The 15,720-nt window shown below is 42.1% G+C and overlaps 1 protein-coding gene across 3 annotated transcripts in view; it reads right to left on the reverse strand.

Moving 5' to 3' along the window:
- nckap5l (NCK-associated protein 5-like) overlaps positions 1-15,710 on the reverse strand; it is a 51,810-nt gene extending 36,100 nt beyond the window's left edge. The window contains exon 1 of one of the 3 annotated variants that reach the window (XM_055931162.1): positions 15,521-15,710. The gene's annotated coding sequence lies outside the window, so the exon portion shown is untranslated. Of the gene's footprint in view, positions 1-3,427; positions 3,673-15,231; positions 15,428-15,520 lie in introns of those variants that run through there. The other 2 variants (XM_055931161.1, XM_055931159.1) reach the window with 2 other exon arrangements.
- Between the last annotated feature and the right edge of the window lie 10 nt (positions 15,711-15,720).

A 15,720-nucleotide genomic window follows, 5' to 3' on the forward strand; every position in this document is an offset into this window, starting at 1 on the left:
GGGGGGATATACACGGCTGTGATTATAATTGAAGTGAATTCTCTTTGCAGATAATGTGGTCGGCATTTGATTGTAAGGAATTCTAGGTCAGGTGAACAAAAGGACTTGAGTTCCTGTATGTTGTTATGATCACAACACGACTCGTTAATCATACGGCATACACCCCCACTCTTCTTCTTACTAGAGAGATGTTTGTTTCTGTTGGCGCGATGCGTGAAGAAACCGGGTGGCTGTACCGACTCTGATAACGTATCCCGAGTGAGCCATGTTTCCGTGAAACAGAGAATGTTACAATCTCTGATGTCTCTCTGGAAGGTAACCCTTGCTCGAATTTCATCTACCTTGTTGTCGAGAGACTGGACATTGGAGTAGTATACTCAGGAGCGGTGGGCGATGTGCCTCTCTACGGAGCCTGACCAGAAGACCTCTCCGTCTGCCCCTTCTGCGGCACCATTGTTTAGGGTCGCCTACTGGGATCCGATCCATTGTCCTAGGTGGTGAACCAAACGGAGGATCCGCTTCTGGAAAGTCGTATTCCTGGTCGTGATGCTGGTAAGTTGACGTTGCTCTTGTATCCAATAGTTCTTCCTGGCTGTATGTAATAAGACTTAAGATTTCCTGGGGTAACAGTGTAAGAAATAATACATAAAAAAACTAAATACTGCATAGTTTCCTAAGAATGCGAGGCGACCATCTCTGTCGTGCCATGTTTATGACATCAAGGCCATATTTATCTTGCTCCATTTTGATTTCCCCAGATGGACACTCAAACATCACATCCCTGTCATCTCGACAGAGGAGAGCGCAGCTTGATATAGTTTTTTTTTGGTGTTGACCAAACGCAATGAATGTGACTGTCACATTAGAATAGGCAGTCAGTTTGAATTCTGCAACTCTCCCTCCTCATTGGCCCTAACCCTTTGATGATTGAATATCTGAAGGGTCTGGAGCTTCCACCATATTTTCTCCACTTTACAGATCTGCACACATCGAAGGGTTAAGGCTAAGGGGAAGTGGTAGGAAGCGAATTGGGACAGGCTATGGAACTGGAATGGTCTTCCTGTCCTGTCAGACAGACCAGGAATATGAGAGGAATCTCCATGCCCTGCGGGGGACAACGTCTGCAGACGGCAGCCTCCACGCCAAAACCACAATCCCCCCTCTCTCTCCATCTCATCTTCCCTTCTTTTCATCTCGAGTCTTAAGTCATTGTAAAGTGTAATGAAAGAAAGATGGATGAATAATTCAGCAGAGAGACCCAGTAGCGTTTCGAAGTCCCCTTTCATGTTCCAGTGATAACACTATGGCATGCAGGCTGCAGACACCCGGTATTACAATCACTGTATTGAACCTCCATGTAGTCTAGTCGGTAATCTGGGATTTCCCATTACTGTACTCTCATTGGTAATTATGTTTCGTTTCCACAAGACTTGCCCTCATTGATAAATGGGAGCACGGTCAGACGCTCGCTGCCATAGGTTGACTCCCAAATGGCACCCTATTCCCTATGTAGTTCACTACTAGGCACTACATAGGGAATAGGGTGTCATTTGGGAAGCAGTCTTATCCTCATACTGTAACTTGCTAAATGGGAGCATGTTCAGTCACTGCCATTGGCTTCAGATTCAGTCTAGTCTGGCCGCGTTCCTTCAGACGAGATGAGTTTAGACAGAGCTACAGCATTAACTCTTCACTCCCAAGCAGCCCACATGGGAACCACGGCTGATCCCTTTTAGATCTCATCAACTCCAAATGGGTTTAGCAGTATTTAGCATCTGCCTTTTCCACTCTGGCTTTCAGCTGCAGATTAACTAGAGCAGAGGAGTCTGCAGAGTCAGGAGAACACACCTGCTCCATGTGTGAAAATCCTGATCTGTGATCTTGGCTATCTGTTGTCGAGCGACACGAAACAAGTGTAATAGATTATTGTTATGATTCACTTGCCATAGCCATATTGTGTTATTAGCTGCTCATCTGATCACATCCAAGAGACCAGACAAAATGGCTGATCACATCTAAGAGACCAGACAAAATGGCACTTGAGTAATGATTCCTTGAGAATGGGTTTTGCCATTGGCATATAATGTTACTGTGTGCACACACCTGACACATCCAAGAGACCGCAAAAAAATAGCACTTCTTCATAATGATTTTCTTGAGAATGTGTTTTGCCTGTGGCGGCTGGCAACATTGATATTGATATTATGCTGTGTTCTGTGAGGTCATCCGAATGGAGCTCAGAGTTCAAAGTGGCTGGGTCTGGTGTGATGCACACCACGAGGAATGAGCCAAGCAGCAGACTTATACTTTATATTCATGGAATGGGGGGTTACAGTACAAATCAAAGACAACTCAGCAGAACCAAAAACCTTCAAGCTCCTTAAATCATGTCAGGCACACACTTGGGGATTTGGCTGCTGCCGCCGAGCGGAGGCTGTCTCAGGTTTTATCAAATACCACCCTTCCCTTTTGGCAATTTGGGATGGCACAGATTGGAGTTCTCTCGGTGTGAACAAACAAGTGTGTAGGCAGGAGGGGTAAACAACAGCACAGAAGACCCATTCAGACAAATTAGGAACCACACCTCATAGGAACAACAATGCAATTATAACCATGATCACTAAAATATGCCACTGTAGGCATACATCTAAGCATAGTGAGATGGTACATAGACTAGATTCATACTAATCGGATTCCTTTGTTACTATGGCTTCTGATGTTTAGCCAAAATAACATTGGGCCTGATAATCCAATATCAACGTTTTGACTGAAGGTAGAGGGGAAAGATAGAGGAGAGAGGGAATAACAGATTTGGGGAAGGGAGGGACGATTCCCAAAAGAATCCAGAGGTTGGACCAATGCCATGTCTGAGCGTAATCCAACAGAATGGTGCAGGCCTCTCTGTGATATTTCAAAATCTTTGCCAGGCAACCCCGAAAACCCCACCCTACACCATCCGTCCTCCCCACTGGAACAGAATTACAAGGCTGCCAGTACTGATACAGCAAGACAAGGGAGATTTTGTCATAATTGGGCACACTGAACAACAAACAAGATTCATGTACACATGTCCCTCCTCTTCTATGATCTTCTAATACTAATATGCTTATGGAAACTGTTTATTTAGTGCTGCCCCAAAATGTAGGCTAGTCCACTGATCACTATGACACAGAAAGTAAGGGACCTGGCAGTGGGCATCTGAGCTCTGCTTCCCATGTCCATCTGTCCTCTCAGACCACAGCTAATACATCATCTGTTATGGTTCTGTCACGTCACCTGTCACAACCAGCCTACAAGTCAAATCTACGCAGACAACGGCATCAGAATACCACCCTAAAATCACCATAACAGCGCAAAATCAGTTTTAACAGTGACATATTTTTCTGATTTTCAATGTGTGTGTCCTAAAATGACCAACCAGGCTCACCTTGCTCTGTTTCCTAGCATCCTCTTAAAACATCCGAAAGAGCCCTTCCGATTGAAGAAGGGGTTTTTCCTCAAGGTGATGTCTTCCAGTTTATACTACTGATAGAAAAGGCCAGTCCTTGGGAATGTGCATTGTGTATCTCTCTCTGCTTGCCCTGTGCTGTCTGTCTGCAGTGGCTGCCATATCTCCCATTGTTCCAGGGCGAGTGGGGAGGCAGGCTTCCTGCCCCAATAGACCCTGCCTACTACAACAGCTGTGGACTAGCCCCCACCTCTCCACTCTCCTCCTCTTAAAACTACTGCCTCTGCTGCTGCTGCTAAACATTAACCCTGCAGCTGCTGGTCAGGCCATAAAGGAGATAGAAAGAAAGAAAGAAAGAAAGAAAGAAAGAAAGAAAGAAAGAAAGAAAGAAAGAAAGAGGTTAGGTTTCAAAATAAATCCCACCATGTAACCGACAAAGGTATGGAGCCGTGGACACAGAGAGGATATCCGACAGTCTGGCTGGCTAGTTGAGTAATGGAATTATCCAGCCAGGGTTATTCAACTGCTTGTATAAAGAACATGGGTTCTGCGTTAAGAGGATTTTCATACCGATTCAGACGACTAATGAGGAGAGGATAGCCTCCCCCATGACCATGCAAAAGAGGGAAAAACGCTAGTGAATGAATAACCTATACATAAACAACCAATACATGAGCTAATAATTCAAATATTCAGTTTGCTTTGTAATAGCATTTTTCATCTGTGAATTGACCAAGCACTATGCAGCTAATAATGATTTTAAATAACACCTTTAATAAATGCCTTATACCAGAAGGCCGAATTGTTTCATATTTTCCAGTAAATGACCCTAATTGACATGACAGAAAGGCCTGACCTGAATGTACTTGATTCCAGAGAAGACTTCCGGAACTCAAATAAAAAAGCCCTGGGGTTATTTCAATGTCAGTGTTCTCAGCTTCTCTCTCTCTTGGAATCTAGATTTGACCTAAGCAGCTTGCCAATGGTGCCACATTCCTATAAAAGCTTTTAAACCTCTGCCAATTAAAACATGGAATTGGATAAATATCACTGTATTGCCACATGTTGTATTGGGGAAAATGTGGCCATACCTATGCCTAAAGTAGCACTAGGTTGAGGTGCATCCTCCTTCCTGCTATCAAAGAAACAGAATCACTGCAGGGCAACCATAGAGTCAGAAATCTCTGTCTGTCCACCTAGTGGTTGGAAGAGAGAATACACTTCCAACTCCATCCAGTGTCATATAAATTGTGAATGAATCTGGCTGGATACCATTATTACATCCCAAATGGCACCCTAGTCCCTACATGGTACACTACTTTGACCAGGGCCCATAGAGCTCTTGTAAAAGTAGTGCACTATATAGGGAATAGGGTGCCATTTGGGACTTGGTCAATGCCTCTTCTCTGTCAGACATTAATCCACACGGGCATCTAACTCTATGGGATGGATGTAATGAATGGAACATTCACAGAAACAGTCTCCTCAAAGAGGGACAGAGAGGCTGCACAGGCTGACATGACCTGAATGACAGAGAGCAGGTCACATGGTTCCCTGGAACTAACAGAGGGAATGAGAACATGTTTCACATAAAAGGCCTATTGTTACCCTTTTAAAGATCCACTTTCACTTCTCTGAGGATCACGACTCACAAATAGAACAGTCAATATTAATCAAATGCTCAATATCGACGTTATGTTATAACGCTATTTATAGGAGTTAGTGATTGTAGGCTAGACACGTAATTGGTTGATGATAGGTAAAAACAGGTAGAGTACCGGTAGCTAAGGAGCTTACATTTCATAACATAGTTACCAGTAAGCACTGATAATTTTTTTTTTTTTTTTTTAATGCAGCTACAGTATATCATCAGATTCAGTCACTAGTAGTGACATTCTGACATACCCGGCCACCACTGAGCACCGTTCCACCTGGACCCTTACAGATTTGCCAAGACACGGCAAGACGTTTGACTAAAACACACTGCAAACATATGGAAGCCAAGTTCATTCCATAAGACTGGCTTCCTCTGTCAATTTCCATAAAAACACCAAAAGCCTCCACGGTTCAACTTATCATCCATGCACCAAAAAACACAAGCACCAAACGTCTGACCCAAGGCAAATTAATATAGCACAGCAGCCTAGCAAAATAAAGAAACGCAACTATGCATTGACAGATGGTCTATCCATCTCAACCATTCTTCTTCCTCGTTGAGCGGTTGGTTAGTTGTTGTGTAAAGCGAACCTCACTGCTGTGAAAGGGGGTTGTAAATAAGACTAATGGGGTAAAACCCTATTGAGAGGCGACAGTTTAATGGCCTGTAGTGTGCACAGCTCCATGTGAGATGGAGCTAATTCACCTATTAGAAATGTGACACTGGCTGCCTCTGCTCTTCTGAGAGATACGCACGCACGCACGCACGCACGCACGCACGCACGCACGCACGCACGCACACACACACACACACACACACACACACACACACACACACACACACACACACACACACACACACACACGCACGCACACACGCACGCACACACGCACACACGCACACACACACACTCTCCATCTCTCTCTACTGGACAATGGGAGATGGGCAGGGTGTTTCCACAGCTGGGTAGATCAAATGAGAATGGTGGCCTTTATGGTAATTTGTATGAAACTGCTCAGTTATGCCTTAGCCCAGGCCTAATTACGGAGTCAAAATCGTACTATCCATTCCAGAGACATCACCAAGAAGTACTGTCGCTTTTGCATTGCTGATTTAAACTGTGCATATTCATGGAGCGTACACAGACACTGACATTGTTTTGAATGCATAAAAGGATCAGACCTAGTCTCGGCAAACTGCAAATGGGTAGTTGACATTATGGCCAAACCAAAAGTGAAAAAAATATTTATTCTAAAATTTAAGTTTCAAAATATATAGTTCCAATAAACTATGTCTAAACAATTCAGAATGTTATGTGGCCACCTTCAATACATGTTTTAATCCAATTGAATTAACCATTTAATGCATTAGTTCCTTGAATGTGTCCTCTGGTGTGATATCATAATGAATGCTAATATAAAGGTTTAATGATTCCCAAATAGACAATAAAAATATTTTGTTACCTCTGTCTTTAAATCAGTAATCATATTCTGGAATTTCAGATGAAAAAACACGTAATTTCCTTCTATAATGATGGTAACAAAGTGTCTCCCCATTACATTTTGAGTAAGATTCAGTAATTTTACTAAACCTAGATTACATTTACATTTACAATTTAGTCATTTAGCAGACGCTCTTATCCATAAAGACTTACATTAGTGCATTCATCTTAAGATCGCTAGGTGAGACAACATTTCACAATCGCAGCAAGTAGATTTTCCCTCAACAAAGTAGTTATCAGCAAAGTCAGTGTAAGTAGGAAAAGAAAAGTGCTTGTTCCACCTTCGGGGTGCCAATTTGTCCAATTGTGTATTATGATGATGTTAACCTGCCTCATGCTTAACAGTTATTTCTACATTTTGTTCAAGACAACACCTTTTTTTCCTTTCATTTATTGGCGTCACCCCATTAGACATTATGTCAGACCGATGGACAATTGACAACAGGCAGTCAAATTTGACTTAAAAATAACAATACATTTCACCATTACTGATGTTTAGAAGTGTCTGGATCCTCATTAAAATATTTAAAGTGTACTCATTACAATTGAAGGGCTTCGAAAGAGTCCTGTATTGTTATTTTTCGTCACTACCTCCCCGAGTCAGGAGTGGTTAATTTAGGCACCTGCTTGCCTTCCTTGGATTTTGGTTGCTGTTTCTTGGGCTCTCTCCCCAAAAGCGAACCCTGACTCACTGTTACCCGTGGTCACCATGGTAGGCACAGAACGTATGATCGAAAAGCGTTCGTGGTGCCCGAGACTACCCTGCATGGGTTTTGGGTCTGATTGAATGCACGCATCCCCAAAGGTCAGCACGTGTTGGTTTAATTTAGCTCTAGAATTGCTGCAGTCATCCAAGTAATGTTGGAGCAATCAAAGGAAATATAACTGATTTAATTATCCATTCGCAGTTTCACTGTACCGGCCGTGGGTACTAATACTTGCATGGCTTCATTTTTGAGACAAGAATAATGCTAATGGTAAGGTCACTCTGGTAGACCGCCAAAACATTGAGGTGTACCTGGCCGCAAAGCGAACCCAGAACCCGACCTACCCACAGCGTGGACGGCATCAGTCCCGACATAGGTCTCGTTATGTCTGGCGAAAATCAAACACTGCATTCCACACACAGTAGGAACGTCATACCAGCGGTCAAGCATGGTGGTGGTAGTGTGATGATTTGGGGATGCTTTGCTGCCTCAGGACCTACGAATTCTGCTCTGTATCAGATAATTATAAAGGAGAATGTCAGGCCATCCATCCATGAGCTGAAGCACAGCTGGGTCATGCAGCATTACAATGATCCAAAACACACAAGCAAGTCTACATCAGAAAGACTGATAAGCAACACATTTTCAATTTTGGAATGGTCTAGTCAAAGTCGAGACGTAAACTCGATTGAGATGTTGTGACGGGACCTAAAACGAGCTGTTCATCCCCAAACCCCACAAACTTTGCGGAGTTAAAGTAGTTCTGCATGAAACAGTGGGCCCAAATTCCTTCACAGAGATGTGAGACTGATCAATACGATGTCACTAGTTTGCGTTGCCTTATGTAAGGAAGCATGTTTTACTTCACACACACCATACACATGCCTCCACGCACACACACACACATCCACTGTTTGTTTGCTGTTGTATTTGTGCTGTTGCCAGTGTCTTCTCGCTGTGTTGTCCGTTTTGTATTATATTGTTTTTATGTTTAATACCAGCACCTGGTATTTTGCCTCTTGCCAGGCCGTCATCGTTAATAAGAATTGATTTGCCTGGTTTAAATAAATGTCAAATTAAATAAAATGTTCCATTTATATAATATTAGGTTTTTGTTGAAGATCTGATAACATTCAGTGTAAAAAAATATGCAAAAATAGAGAAAATCAGAAATGGGGCAAATACTTTTTCACGGCACTGTACATTCCATTCTCAGCATCAACAAAACTCTCTCTGTCCTCTATCTTGTTAAGTGTGTTCAGGTGTGTTGGCCACACCCACTAATTGGGCACACCTGATCTTAATGAGCGCTTGTTCGCTTTGAAATGCGGTCTATTTGAATAGACTAAAATGAACAGCTTTGCATGTGTAAAGAAAACATGGCATGCTACCTCCATCATGATGACGCAGTGGACTAATTCCATGGATAAAGAACAGATGGTTATTGGTTGAAATCTTACTGATGCCATGTCACAATAAAACATAAATGTGTTTGCATGATTAATGCCTAAGGAAATTAATTTCCGTGTATACTATCTGTGCTTGGAGTTCAAAAAAGTTAACCCAGGGCCCAGCGGTCTAAGGAACGCATCCGTGTCCGATCCCAGGCTGTGTCGCAGCCGGCCGCGACCAGGAGATGGCGCACAATTGTCCCAGCATCGTCCGGGTTAGGGGAGGGTCAGTCCCATCGTGCTCTAGCGACTCCTTGTGGCGGGCCGGATGCATGCACACTGACTTCGGTCTCCTCTGACACATTGGTGCGGCTGGCTTCCGGGTTAAGCAAGCAGTGTGTCAAGAAGCACTGCGGCTTGGTAGGGTTGGGTTTCGGAGGACGCATGGCTCTCGACATTCGCCTCTCCCGAGCCCGTACTGGAGTTGCAGCGATGGGACAAGACTGTAACCACCAATTGGATATCACGAAATTGGGGAGAGAAAGGGGTACAAAAAAAAATGGTAACCCAAAATAATTTAGCAGTGTTATTAAATGTCTAATTGAAACATTCAGTGAACATTTTAAGGAAGTTATTCAAAAACCTCCAAATAGTCTACAGTTTCTGTTCTCAGAGCATTGAATAAAACATCCCAGGAAAACTTTTGGAACCAGAGTAAAACGTTTTCAGAACCTCCCTGCAACCTAAAAACAAATGTCCCCAGAACAGGCAAAATTTTCACTTCTGTTCTCAAACATTTAAGAAACGTTCAGTTTTAACTGTCAGGAAAGTTTGTTCCGACAACCAATGTGAAACCAAAAACATACATTCCCACTACTTCCAAGGAACCAAATGTGGTAGCTGGGCTAACCATTTAATTTAACCACAACATATTTTAATAGCTTTTTCTATTGTTAAATTGTCAAAAGATTATACTTAAAAAAAAAAAAAAAAATACATTTTATCCCCTTTTCTCCCCAATTTTCGTGGTATCCAATCGCTAGTAATTACTATCTTGTCTCATCGCTACAACTCCCGTACGGGCTCGGGAGAGACGAAGGTCGAAAGCCATAAGTCCTCCGAAGCACAACCCAACCAAGCCACACTGCTTCTTAACACAGCGCGCCTCCAACCCGGAAGCCAGCCGCACCAATGTGTCGGAGGAAACACCGTGTACCTGGCCCCCTTGGTTAGCGCGCACTGCGCCCGGCCCGCCACAGGAGTCGCTGGAGCGCGATGAGACAAGGATATCCCTACCGGCCAAACCCTCCATAACCCGGACGACGCTAAGCCAATTGTGCGTCGCCCCACGGACCTCCCGGTCGCGGCCGGCTGGGACAGAGCCTGGGCGCGAACCCAGAGACTCTGGTGGCGCAGCTAGCACTGCGATGCAGTGCTCTAGACCACTGCGCCACCCGGGAGGCCAAAAGATTATACTTTTTAAAGTTATACTTTTAAAAGGTCGTCACACCAAAGAACTAAGAAATGTACCCCTTTTTTTGGCAATGGCAAAAAAGTACAATATTTTGACAAATATTTCTGATAAAGCTTACAATCTGTTCAGACCATGTGCTCCAGCTCTCTCGCTCCAAACAATGGTGCCCAAATGCTGGCTAAATGTTAAATCACACCATGTGGACATTGATTACATTTTGTCACCAAAACCATGAATTGACTTGGGGAAAGGAATTGTATAATTCTTTTCATTCATTTACTTAAGTTAAAAGTTCAAAACCTTTACCTGTAACAGTCACAGACTTGAATATTTATCCAAGGCCAGTCTGCTCATTGGGCAGCCGCCTATAGCGCCAGATTGAAAGGGTGCCATTTTCTGAGCTAAACTGACCAAAACGCACCTACAACAACAACACATACAACCTAACATAATACTGCCCAAAACCAAAAACAATGACAATTTCTCTCAACCAGTGGCATATGGACTTTTTAGGTGAGTGCTGATGGTGCCCTGTGATAAGCAGTGTCCACTTTGTCAAAGGCAGGGGCGCAAAATATTTTGCTTGTCCATTCCCAGCGCGCCTCTCCATTGTGCTGTTGGAGAGACGCATCACTGCAGTTCTCTGCCACGTTGTCAAAAAACAGACACTTTTAACATCATGCATTTTTCTCCGATCAAATAGCCTAACCTAAATGGCGCCCAATCAAATAAAACAGGTCAAAGTAAAATGGACAATCACAATTGTTGTCCAGGAGTTTCACCACATTGTCATGATCAGTGGTTTCAAGTTTGTATCCGTCAATTATTGACAAGCTGATCATAGCGAAAAAGAAAACACTTCTGCATTTCCCGTTGTGTAAACACATTGCAAGTAGGCTCACGATAACTCCTGATAGAGTTGGGTAGCTGATATTCAGAGCTCAAATAGCCAAATTGATTAGTCATAGGAATCGGGACTAATAAAGCCAATGCAACAGCCTGTTTTACAAATGGTAGGCCTACAACATGGATGGGCATTCATAACATCCCATTGTGGGCGACAAGGTAGGCTACACACCAGTAAGCACGAGCCGATGTCTTTTGGACATCTTTTATTGGTCCTGTCCGGATTGGATTTCTTTTTTTGGTGTTTTACAAACATTAGGCTTACCACAGTTACGCATTTATGAAATTCAATTTCAGGGAACACTATAGGATATACCTCAGTAAGCACAGACCGATGCAGACACCTTTTAGACGTCTTTTTTTGGTGTTGCCCGGCCTTGATGTCCACATCCACGGACATTGGTATTTGGTCCGGACCAAATCTGAACCAATCATGTTTAGTTCACATTTGGTGCGGTCCAGACCGGCCTTGATTTCAATGGTAATTTATTTTTGGTCTGGTCTAAATCTTAACCAATCATAGACGTCAATGTTTGGTTCAGATTTTGTCCGGTATGGACCAGCCTTGATTTGGCCCAAACATATACGTCTGGAAAATACTTATTTTCAACATCCAGATAATTAGTAGCATATTTTCAACTTTAATTCAGAACTGAAAATGAACCTGATTTCAACGCCCGGAAAATATGTATTTTTGAACGTCCGGAAAATATGTATTTTTGAACGTCCGAAAAATACTTTTTCACCTTTCATTCAGGGCCTAAATTGAACCTAACTTCAACGTCTGAAAATATGTATTTCTCACATCTTTTCAACGACATTTTGCTTACTGTGACTATTCTAGTTTCGCCCGGGTGGTATTTTTTGGTCTTGGCTAGGTGCGGCAGAACCGCAAGGACCGGCCCTGCATTTATCACCATTGATTCAAAATTGTAAGAAAACGGATTATACTGTGCATGAATTTACTTGTGATCCAAGTTTTTTAAAAACAAAGCTTTAATAAAATGATGTTATATATTTGTTTTCCATTACGAACAAAAAAAGGCGTGTCAAGTCAACTACCCAATATGTTTTATAACTGAACCCAGTAACCACACAACGACCCTTATAAATACCTTTCAGGTAAAATATTTGATGTTCTTAATAAAAAGTTGATGTATTGATCCTCTTACATTCTACTAAACATTAAACTCAGTAAGGAAAAACATTTGTCTCGCCTGTTTACAGACAGGTTTTATACAAATACTTCAGTGATAACAGGAATCGCCTTGCCAACAACTGGAGTTCTCTTGCCAGCATGTGGACAGGCAATGAAGTCTGGGTCATGCTCCGTAGGGCTAAACATACCAATGAATATGAGCTTTTCTTATTGAACAAATTCAAGTAGTATCTCACTGTTTCACCAGCTTCAAAAAGTGATCTCCTGTGTAGTACCTATTGGACACAACCCTGGACCTCTGCAATGTTCCACTACATTTTTCGACTGAATGTGGCCCTGACTCAAGGCCAGAGTGGAGAAGGTACCATTAACATATGGGCATGGACATAGCCAGCCAGCAGCAGCTAACATCTGGACACCAGGCACCATGGACGCATCTCAAATTACACTCTATTCCCTATAAAGTGCACTACTTTTGACCAGGGGCTTTGGTCAAAAGTTGTGCACTATGTAGGAAATAGGTTGCCATTTGTGACGTATCCGTGTCAGTCAGTACAGACACCCACAGAACCATCGCAGCTGAGCCAAGCATGTTCTCACATCTCAACATCCACATCCTTTGTTCTCATGTCTGGGCAGACCCAGAAAGACTTATTCATAGAATAAAATATATATAATTGAAGTAAAGTTATGGAATGGTTACTATATGGTTGGAAAGTGGAAACAGAACTAAGTTTATCTTCGGTCTCTCCAAAATGACCAATAACCATCTGTCTTTTATCAAATAAATGTATCATACAGATACCAAAGAATACTAGCTTTATAAGGTTTGTCCAAGTATCTCCATGTTTTTCAGACCATACAGTCCATGTCAGCTAACGTTTTTTTAGCTAGGTTTTTTAGCCCATTGATTTTGTTGTAATGTTTGAGTCATTCAGATATCACATGAACACACATAAGACATGGCAAAATGTGTAGAATTGCAGGAAATTAGCTTTATCGCTTATTTAAGTTTTGGGAATCCCTGCATTAGAGGAATTAATTGGGGTAGCTATAGGCCTATCTAAGCCCAAACGGCTATTGTTATCATTTAATACCAAACAAATGATTTGATACAGTTTATATTAGGAGAGAAATAGAAGAGGAAGAGTTTAAACTGTACTTATAATGACCCCTAAATAATGTTCTGCCTTTAGTCGAGACACACAGTTATATTCCATCCTTGTTGGGACCTAAAATACATTTCCATTCAAAATCCTATTTTCCCTAACCCCTACATTTCAAATATACTTTAGCCTCATGGGGACGTGGGAAATGTCCTCACAAGGGAGAACATCACTTGTTTTACTATCGTAGAAGAACAAACGGCTGCGGGACATGGGGCAAATATCTGCGGGGGGCAACATCGACATATCTGCAGTGTGTGGAAACGGTAGTGATGTTGCAGGGAGATATTAGTCATTCCTCCCGCTTTGAGCTCTGCCATATCGTTCCAGCTCCACGTGGTAATTTATGAATATTTCTACATGCTAATGTGTGGCTCCAGAGACACACACGCGCTAACATGCTGCTCCAGAAGCGTCTCTACTCGGCAGCATAACAATGGTAACTACCTGCATGCAGCAAAAAGGCGGGGTGCAGAGGGGGATAGAGTGAACATTTATTTATAACAAACGAGAGGGGGATAATGCGAATACGCATAGGGGAAGCAGTACGTTAAAGAAAGATTGACTTCTTACAGCCCAATGATACTGACCTGTCTGCGAAAAGGCATTCAATAACGGCATTGTCGAAGTGTGTTAATATAAGTCTCAATGCAGCTCTGTACAGACATGTTTCCATTGCTCTAATTCCTTATACTGGAGCAGTGAGCAGTCATCACAACCAGGAACGTTGAAAATGATCTCTAGGGAATGAATGACCTTGATTTTTAGAGGTTATAATCTCAACAAAAGCACTAATTAGGCCTACTCCATGCATAGGAGCACAAGGACTTGTCAAACACTACGTCTAGACGTCTCGTGTAGTGCTATGCCTATCATGTTATTGCTGATGTATTAGAAGAAAAATGAATACAATGTCAGCATCATTCTGTCACAAAACAATACATCGAAGCATGCTAATATGATCAAATGGCAAATAAATGTTTTGATCATATGTTTCATAGTATGACTGAAAATGATCTGCGTGTTTGAAACAATCTTGTAACAATTCACTTGGGAAAATAATCCATGTTTCTCTCAATGGATCCAATTTCCATCATGTTTTGGGGTTAGTAAATCATTCTAAATCCACTGCAACATTTCCTTTTATAACATATTTCAACGGTCTCCAGGCAGACACGTGGGACACAAAAGGCCAGCAACACACCTGTATTTATTTTAAATTTGAACTAAATGATCCAGGGTGAGGGAATACTTTTACTGCCCATTAATCAGTTACACTTGAATTAGTCACTGATGTTTATGGTGTAACCAAATATACATTATAACCTAATAGCTTTCATTTCAAAACTGGACAGAAATTGTTTGGGGTTTTCCCATAAATCAAATCCATGTTTTGGATTCGTGTCCGCCAGGCAAACAGACCAACCTAGACAATGCTATTAGTAGCCTAACCTACATTGCCATTATGAAGACTTTTTGGAGGACAACAGCACATTCCTAGATGTATAATTTCCCGGTTTATCTGGAGGGAGATCACATCGATCACAGCCACCGGCATGTTATTTTGGTATGGTTAAATTTTTTTTTTTTTTTTAGAAACTCTCACCGATTGTTGACAGGTGTATAAATCGAGCACAGCCATGCAATCTCCATAGACAAACATTGGCAGTAGAATGTCCTTATCGAAGAGATCAGTGACTTTCAACGTGGCAGTCAGGATGCCACCATTTCAAATCAGTTCGTCACATTTAGCTCTTGTCCAGAGCAATTTACAGTAAGTAGCCTAGTGAGTGCAGACATTTATGCTTGCAATGAAACTCACCTCATTTGTTGATTAGGCTACCGCAGAAAACGTACCATAAAACGTATAAATAGCTCCTTTATTAGATAGCTAGCCTAAATTTAAATCATTGTATGAAAGATCTCCACTGTCTTAGGACGATGTCTTTTCGTCGGTTGCATTTTGCCTTGCAGGCAGCGTTTCGTGTCTGAGACTGGTTTAGAGAATAGTGACGTCAAACAGTACCACATTGCCAAGTATGACTAACCTCACCGAAGGAGATTTATTTATATATACACATAAATAATAAAACACCCACCATTGAACTCACCTGCAGACTCAAAGGTCCATGTTTAGCGGATGATGCTTTGGAGAATAATATTCTCTCAGCATTTGGCAAACCAAAATACTGGCATTCTCAAACAATTTAGTGGTGCTGCAGAATTAAAATGGATCCAATGGACACACTTGGTTACATACGGGTGAAAATAGTCCGTAATTTGTTTCAAGAGTTGGCTATTGTGTTCAAAC

This window comes from Salvelinus fontinalis, chromosome 8 (assembly GCF_029448725.1).
Source record: "Salvelinus fontinalis isolate EN_2023a chromosome 8, ASM2944872v1, whole genome shotgun sequence".
In the NCBI taxonomy this organism is placed as follows: Eukaryota; Metazoa; Chordata; class Actinopteri; order Salmoniformes; family Salmonidae; genus Salvelinus; species Salvelinus fontinalis.